The sequence below is a fragment of the Sinohyriopsis cumingii genome, chromosome 14 (genome assembly GCF_028554795.1).
Source record: "Sinohyriopsis cumingii isolate HCF-2022 chromosome 14, ASM2855479v2, whole genome shotgun sequence".
NCBI classification, from domain to species: domain Eukaryota; kingdom Metazoa; phylum Mollusca; class Bivalvia; order Unionida; family Unionidae; genus Sinohyriopsis; species Sinohyriopsis cumingii.
Genome location: NC_142974.1, coordinates 72,412,164 through 72,419,813, shown reverse-complemented (window position 1 = coordinate 72,419,813; position 7,650 = coordinate 72,412,164).

The window sequence follows — 7,650 nt, the reverse complement described above, 5'->3', positions numbered from 1 at the left end:
ATATATGGGTCGTGATCAAAACGTCGACACTGGTTTGCAAATATCACAACTTGATTTTAAAAACCTGTATCCGATTTATTACTTTTCGTTGGAACATCTTGATTTAACGAGACAATCCGTCGTTGATATACACTTCCGAGCTCGTATAGCCCCAGCTGGTGTTAATTACAGAGCGGTTGCTGTCATCCTCAGCGATAAATCAATGCTGTTGGAAGGCGTTGGTGGACGAATGAGAATCGTTGATGCGCCAGTGGAAAACATGTAATTGAAAGCATAAACGCGTTTACAATAAAATGTCGTATAGTGTCGTCAGTGTAGAGTTGACTGATGGTCAAGTCAAGAAATTACGATCAAAGTCGGCTAAACAATGTGGAACCACAATAACGCTGAAGCCGTCACAGATGGCGGGTGGTAATCATAAGATATCGTTGACGGCGCGTCAAATAAAACATTTCAATGATGCGATGAAGAATAAAAAGGGTGTTCAAATAGATTTTTCAGCCGCAGCAATTAAAAACATGGAAAAGACCGGTGGGATATTTCCGCTGTTAGCTGCGATTCCGGCATTGATTGCCGCGGCCGCACCAGCAGTGGCTAAGGCGGCGGCGTTAGGAGCCGTTGGTACCGCGGCGGGGATGGCATTGAAGAAGGCAACCGGGAAAGGCTACAAAAAAAAACGACCCGTGGCCGGAAAGGGTCTAAGACTACCGGGAACCCCGTATTCATGGTACTCGGGAAAGGGTCTAAGACTACCGGGAACCGTTTATTAACTCCAATGTCTAATTTTGATTTAATAGACGCCGCAAACGCGTTAGCGATAAAAAACTTCAGAGGTGTTTTTATGAGGGATCAATTACCGACAAAACCAAGGAATATTGAAACCGGTATAATTAACCTCGATGGGTCCTCCGGAGCGGGAACTCATTGGGTTGCATACGCGATTGATCCGCGTGCGATCGTCTATTTTGATTCATACGGGTTAGCCCCGCCAAAAGAGTTTATGCGGTATATCCGGGCGTGTTCAGCCCGGGCGTGTTCAGCCCGGGTTTTTTATTCCACGCTGCCAACACAGCAATTGAGTGACCCGCCGATATGTGGCCGTGAGGTATTGAACGTACTCGCGGCGATTTCATCATCGCGAAAACCACCTCATATGGTTGTAAACGAATATACTAGTGGGGTCGTAGAGGCCCGGCGGGTTAATTAGAAACGCTGGTTTTTTTTACAATAACGATGATTGATATCTGGGGACGACCGGTTTCGGCGCTGAAAAAGCCCACGGAAACGCCCGCCACCGATGACATAAAAAAACTAATTGAGGATGAAATCGCTGATACGTTGAACTTAACCAGTGTTGACCCAGATGAAATAGTTGTATTTCAAGACCGCCAGGGTAAATTGAAATCCAGTAATGTGTCGCTGAATGACGTTTTAATACGACAGCGTGATGCCGCCGAGGGCACTATCGCGTTGTATACCGGCGACGGACGACTCAAACCGGGTGAATCCATCTTGACAATAAATGGAAAAATAAGTACACTTGGCGACAATTATATAACCATGTCAAATTCGTTAAAGGGTTTACGTGGTGAATTTAACTTTCATGGAGAACAGTTCAGGTCGATGATAACGCACGTCAGCGAAATGCGAGACATTGTCAATAGTTTTTTTCGGGTACCCCCGACGGCAGACGAACCAAATCTTGTAATAATAAAAAATGCTATTTCGGATCTTATGGAGATGTCGGCCAATTTACCCCCGTTGCGAAAAAATGTTAACAGGATCGATGACAACTTTGATAAATTCTTTGGTAAAAAAAATACCAAGCCGGATGAGATTACAATAACTATAAATGATATCACTGCGTATGGACAGGAAATAAAAACAATCAAAACTGATGTTGCAACAAACAAAAGGAGTGTAGACGCGCATGAACGGGAAATAGAAATAATCGGCGCTAATGTTGCAACGATCATAAATAATGTAGACTCGCATGGACGGAAAATAGAAACAATCAAAACTGATGTTACAACGATCATAAATAATATGGACGCGCATACACAGGAAATAGGAACAATCAAAACTGATATTGAAGCGAACAAAAAGGGTGTGGACGCGCATACACAGGAAATAGGAACAATCAAAACTGATGTCGAAGCGAACAAAAAAAATGTAGACGCGTATTGGCGGGGAATAGGATTAATCAAAACTGATGTTGCAGCGAACAAAAAAGGTATAGACGTGCATACATATGAAATAGGAACAATCAAACTTGATGTTGCAGCAAACAAAAAAAGTATGACCGAGAATACACGGGAAATAGAAACAATCAAAACTAATGTTGCAGCGAACAAGAATAATATAGATGCGCATTGGCAGGAAGTAGGAATAATCAGAACTGATGTTGAAGCGATTAAAGACGGGCTACCGAGAGTAGCAGAGCAACTCGAAAAAATAAAAACCCCTCATGAGAACATCATCAACACAGTATAAACAATTCGGCATGGATCATTCGATTGGACTCCTACACAGAATACAGTAAATATCACCGCAACTGTTAAGGGCATTTATCGATTGACACTGATTTCAATGATGCAGTTTAATATATTATCGTCGAGTTCATCCGGGTTTAACAATACAATATCAACAATTATAGACAAGAACGCAACTGAAAAGTTTACAATTTATGCCGTTGATAGAAATCTAGCCGGGGCAAACATTACATGGTATGTGGAATTTGTAGCGAATCTAAGTAATTAAAAACACTAGTTCTTTTAAAATAAAAATGACCACCAAGGAAATTGAATCAGAGGTATCACCGACGTCACATCAATATCGATTCGATACCGCAAAAGAATTCTCCGCGAACTTGAAAACGCTTTCCGAACAATACCGTGCAAAAATAAAAAAATACCGCCGAAAAATAACCGCCATCGACGCGGTCGTGTACTCGGTGTCGGGTATAGTGGCCGGTACCGGTGTTATTTTATCCACGGTGACCACGATAGCCCCGATCGCTGTTCCAATCGCTGTCTCCGTGATGACAACAGTTGCTGGAGTCGCCAACGCAATCACTAGGAAGATATCATCGTGTTTTCAGAAAAAACTCAACGAGTATACAGTAAAACATCAAATAGTATCCGACGCGTACTCGAAATTATCCGGGTTGATCTCGTTGTCAATTGATAATTTGTTCGTATCCGATGTTGAATTCTCCACGATGGTCCAGTTGTATAGCTCCGCGATGTCAAAAATCGAGGATTTTCAACTGGAAGCCGGAACCACCTGGTTGTTGAAATTAGACACTAAAGACAACAAATAATAATAATGTCGCTGAACCCCGAAGGGTTTCAATTACTTCAGCGGATCGCGGAGAACACCACTCCGGTACAAACAAATATGATATCAATAACGTCAACGAAACCCGAATTCAGTGTGAACTTCCCGTCGCCGGTTCCAGTGAAGGAAATAGCGCTGGCAAAATTGCGAGTATATCACAGTTGGCCTAATATTCGAGCGGACGCATTTAACGGACAACAACCTAATAACTCGCTGGTTTTTGCACGGAAAAATAAACCCGATGGGACCCCAGACTGGGAGGAGGTTACAATACCAACTGGGTCATACCAAATAGAGCAAATCAATAAAGAATTTCAACGCAGAATAAAATCGATCACAGGAAAGGAATCAAAAATCGCTATTACGGTTCATGAACCGACGTTATCATCGACGATTGAAATAAGCACACCGGGGTATATGGTTGATATTTATAACAGTTCAATAAGAACCATACTAGGATGGCCTAAGAATCCACCCGCGGATTTGCACACAAATGTGCAATCGTATCATGAGATTAATCCCAGTTATCTGAATGATTTGTCTATTATAAGAAACACGTTATTACCCAGCGAGTTTATATTTCAAGACAGGAATACCATGCAATGGTTTTTTCCGTATAAGAAAACTCCTGAATTGTCAGCCAAGGTCACAGTTCGTTTAGATGATATCACTGGTGCGTTTGCCGAGATTAATCGTAATTACCAATCACAACTAGAACAGCTACGGAAAACAAAAGCACGAAAACACGTTGAGGTGTTAAATCAACTTATATCAGACATGGAATATATTAATGAGCGAATCGTTAAGACAATATCCGATAGCAGCGATGATAATAAACAAAAATTCCTAACCGGGTATAATATCACAGAAGCCGATTTACCCGATTTCAAGTTTCCAGGATACAACGCGCCAGAACTAAGAAAGTCTCTTAATGATTTTCTCAGTCCATCAACTTATATCCTCAGACACGATAACGGGGATGATGGTATGCATATTGCTCCATACAACGTAAATATCGCATCGGTGATAGCAATCAATCTAGTGTGTGATGTTATCGAAGGGAGTTACCAGGTAGATACCAATCAATCAAATCAAGCTCAACAGGGATATATCCTTTATTCATTTTCACCAACAGCCCCTCCGGGATTTTTAATCGTTGAGAATCCGATTAATCCGGTCTATATGCGATGCCATGATCGGTTTTTAACGAGAATTAATTTTAAACTCACCGATCAGTCAAATAACCTAATTGATCTACAGGAGGAGGAGTTAGTGATCACTCTGTTTGTAAGATCATTGTAAATAACTTCTTAGCAGCAGAGGGGGCGATGACATCGACGCGGTCGTCGATGTGCTTACCGGACGCTGACGACGCTGGGGATCGGCGCGCAGAAGGTGTTAATTAAACCAAATGACGTCACCATCGTGTAGGATGGACCGACGTCGTTTTTTTTTTACCAGGCGCTGACGACACTAGATCGTTGAGTGCAGAAAGTAATAATTAAGCAAAATAACGATCGGACAAAATGTCCGATTCGCCCCCTCTGCTGCTCCTCAGTCTTCAAATTTGCAGGATTTTGGTTGCTTTATCTTGTTTCTTTACCACGTAATGGATCTACAAATTCAAGTAAACATTTCAAATATGCACCGAATATAATGCACACTTGTAATTTACAAGATTAAGAAATCTGTACAATATATATGCAGATTTGTGAAAGTGAGTTTATATATATACCCTGGATGGAAAGATCTTCTGTTGACACTTCTCACTAAGTGCCACCTGGTCTGTAATATTCCGTAATCAACACGTGTATTTCCTTTCTCACACCTTAGTTTGTCTAGCTATAGTTTACAGTAGTTTTCTTCCTGTTGAAAGTTCGTGTACAGCAAGAGTCCAGGCTAATCAGCGTTAGAATGTATCATGTGACCAACAGTTATGTTCATCAGAACGAATGCTACTGTATATTCCTTAATTGACCTTGGTTTAGGGTTACAATTGCCGTTAATAAGATTGTTACCTTGACATTTTAAAAGTTATATTAGGGTTCGGGTGCTCTGACGTAGTGAATCTATATAATAATAACGATCATACCTGATGAAGTGCCCGAAGCAACTTAAATGCTGACATCCCAGTACAGAGTAGTGTTAAATGGTGTGTCCAATCAACATCAAAATGTACCATGTGGCCAACAGTGCTGTTTCCGATAACTTATTCTCCAACGTTTCTGGTTTTTCAGTCAGGGTTAAGGTTAGGTTTAGGTTGCTGTGAAGCAATACCATCTTGTGCTTACTATCATACCCCATGAAAATGTTGACAACGATTAATTTTGTCTCCACAGTACAGACCTGTACTAATATGCTTGTTAAATCAGCATCAGAATATGCTGATATTAAATTAATTGTGTAGTTAGTTTGTATTGGTATCATTTTAGCTATCATTACTGATGAATCCTATTTCACATTGCATAGCATATTAATCTTCCCTGTTTTGTTGTACTTTAAGGTGTCTTTTCTATTAGTTTGAGGTTGTGCAAGGATTATTTTGCCTTATTTTTAATGGCTGAAACGAGGGCATGTGAGTGGTATAATCCGTGTCCCCATGGATGTCGAGGTTGTTGCAGTTTCCAATTGTATTGGTTGTACTTGATTGTCAGGTACCATTTTTAGTGTTCGAGATATTGTTAGTTCTTTAGTTTATTTATTATTGGTTAGGTGCAAAGTAGCAGTAAATTTAAATCATTACGATGTTACTTCATGAAGTGATTGAGGTATAGGTAATGCTGTCCTCACAATGCAGACTAGTGTTATTAAGTGTGTCAAAGCAGCATTAGAGTGTACCATGTGGCCAACAGTTCAGTTTACGAGAAATAAGTCTGCTGTATTTCCTCTTCTGTTATCACGATTAAGCGTTAGAGTTCGAATCCGAGTTATGGTTAGGGTTAGGTTGCGCGGAAGAAAGAACTTTAAATGCTAACAATCTTACCTCATGAACCGATTGGCGTAAATAAAATGTTGTCCTCACGGTACAGACTTGTGCTAATATGTTCGTCAAATCAGCATCAGAATGTACCATGTGGCGAACATTTCTCTTTATAGGAGCAAATGCTGCTGCAGTTTTCTCGTGTCATCCGAGTTTACGGTTAGCGTTATGGTTCGTGTCAGGGATTGGGTTAGGGTTAGGCTGCAATGAAACAGTAAATGTAAATGATGATAAGGATCTTACCTCGTGATGTCATTGACACTTATTTAAGGCAGTCCTCACAGTACATACTAGTTCTGACAAGTTTGTCATCTCAGCAGCAGCATGTACCATGTGGTTAACATTTATAACCGTAAATAAATGCTGCTTTATTTGTTCTATGTGATCTGGCTTTAAGGTTAGAATTGCCGTCAGGGGTAGTGTTATTTCTAAGGGTTAGGAGTTATGTTTGGGTTAGGGTACACTGAAGCAGTTGATATAACTAATAACGAGCTTAACTGATGAAGTGTTTGACGCAACTTAAATGCTGTCCTCACAGTACAGACTAGTGCTAATAGGTGTCACATCAGCAGCAGAATGTACCATGTGACCAACAGTTTTGTTTTGCAATAAATAATTCTGCTACGTTTCTCTTCTTTCATTCAGATTAAGGCCTAGAGTTGGGGTTAGGCTGCGATGCAGAAAGTACTTTCAACGTTTATTGTCTTACCGCATCAAATGTTTGACGCCGACTAATGCTGTCCCAACAGTACATACTTGTATTAATGTTTGATAAATCAGCATCAATATATGTACCATGTGGCAAGCAGTTCTGTTTATGCGGGGGAAACAACGCAACATGTCTCGTCTCATCCGGTTCTAGGGTTAGAGTTTGCGTTAAGGTTAGCAGTTAGGTTAGGGTTAGAGTACAATGAAACAATAAGCATAAATAATAAGCCTCTTGCCTCATGAAGTGATTGACGTAAATTAAATGCGGTTCCCATAGTACAGGCTAGTGCTAATAACTTTGTCGAAATAGCATCAGAATGTACCATGTGGCCAACAGTTTTGTATATGAGAAATAAAATGCTGAATTCTGCTGTATTGCTCTTCTCTCATCCGGATCAAGGGTTAGGGTTTCGATTGTCGTTTTGGTTAGGGTGCGATGAAGCAATAACATTAAATGTTACATTTTTTTCCTCCATCAAATGGCTGACGCACATTAAATGATGTCCTCACAGTACAGGCTTGTGCTAATACGTTTGTCAAATCAGCATCAGAATGTACTATGTGGCGATCATTGTTTATGGTATCAGATGCTGCTGCTGTAGTTGTATTCGTTTCAGATCAGA